This window comes from Symphalangus syndactylus, chromosome 1 (assembly GCF_028878055.3).
Source record: "Symphalangus syndactylus isolate Jambi chromosome 1, NHGRI_mSymSyn1-v2.1_pri, whole genome shotgun sequence".
Lineage (NCBI taxonomy): Eukaryota > Metazoa > Chordata > Mammalia > Primates > Hylobatidae > Symphalangus > Symphalangus syndactylus.
In genome coordinates this window covers 80,340,683-80,342,123 of record NC_072423.2, presented here as the reverse complement: position 1 = coordinate 80,342,123, position 1,441 = coordinate 80,340,683, and the positions used below count along the sequence as shown (strand labels likewise).

Genomic DNA, 1,441 nt, shown 5'->3' with positions numbered 1-1,441 from the left:
AAAATGATATAGCCACTATGGGAAAAAAGTGTGGCAGCTTTTTTTTTTTTTAATATGGCAGTGAATTTCCTGTAATCAAAAAAAACCATGACAAATTCATTAAATATCAAAAGCTACATTTTACTAAAAACAATCTGTCTTTTTAAATGTTGAATCATACACTGTATATAATACATGCTTCTTTCCCTCTTGGACCTCACTATCCATTTGAGTCCTTCAGCTAGCATCAAGCACTTAGCCTCTGCTGTCTCTGACTTGGAGTAATCTCAAAGGTATTCACAGTCTCCTCCCAGTCAGGATACCTCACAGCTAGAATTCCTCGATTCCTAACTTGGGTGCTTTGGTGAATTTCCTCACTTTCTTCATTAATGTTAACAGGCTCTATTATTTGCAGTCAGTCTTGGTCAAGCCTTACTCTTGCAAAACCATCCTGTATAATGAAGGAAACATGAAAGATGTTTTCCACTGTTTGGGGGAAGGATTGTGGATCAACCACAAAGGCAAAGAAGGATGGTGGGTAGCATCTCGAATATACACCTGCAACAATCCCAAGATTCTTTCTACTTCTTTCTTTGTTGTTTCTTTATGAGATTCTTCCCTTCTTTTTAACTGGGCAGGCATTATCGTCTCCTCTTGTATCATAGGAAGTTTTCTTGGACTAACGATTTGGGGCTTTGGCACAAGGAACTCTCCTTGTGTTAAATCCAACAGAGAGTGGAGTGTATGGGCTTGATTAAAGGTGTTTTCTGCTCTTTTGCCTGATATTTTCCAGGAGTCATAGACTATGAATTCAAAATCAGAGCTAGCTTCATCACGGATGAGTTCTTCAGCTTCTGGCAGATTTACACCCATACGTGTCAGTAAAGTTTCAACACAACATGTCAAACAAGTTCAGTTCTGAGCACAGCTGCTTTGCTTTCCCTTTGCCCAAATCTGAAGCCAAAACAAGAATCTGGGCATCTAGCACTGCTTGTCTTGCTCGGGACACTCTCTTAGACAGAGTGAGAGCCTCTTCAGCACCTCAGTGCTCACAACCTCCATGCAGCAGGTGTCCCGATGGGTTGATTGGACCCAATAGTGATGCCCCTGCCTCACTGTGAGCCTCTGCTCACACTCAGCTCTGCCTCCAGCATTGTCCACATGCCTCAGCCCATTGTGGTCACACACACAGTTCACCAGGGAGTTACTTCTCCACCAAGGCCATAGGATTGATGAAAAAGCCAGTCTTTCACATTCCTTCTCGGCAAAAACATTGCTAGCAGAGAATGAAATAAATTAGTTTAAATGTGGGGAAAGAGACTATTTGCTGATTCATTCCTGGCCTGCCACACATCTAACAGAGTGTGAACACACGTAATTGGCATGCCACCAACATTCTGGCCCATAGTACTGCAGTCAGATACCAAAGTAAGGAAGAAATTATGGTCCTGTGTTGGGGGTG

General features: G+C 42.3%; 1 pseudogene; it reads right to left on the bottom strand.

Annotated features, from left to right (window-relative positions):
* Window positions 1–226: 226 nt before the first annotated feature.
* On the bottom strand, window positions 227–1,041 carry LOC129488377 (non-structural maintenance of chromosomes element 4 homolog A-like; annotated as a pseudogene).
* Window positions 1,042–1,441: the final 400 nt, after the last annotated feature.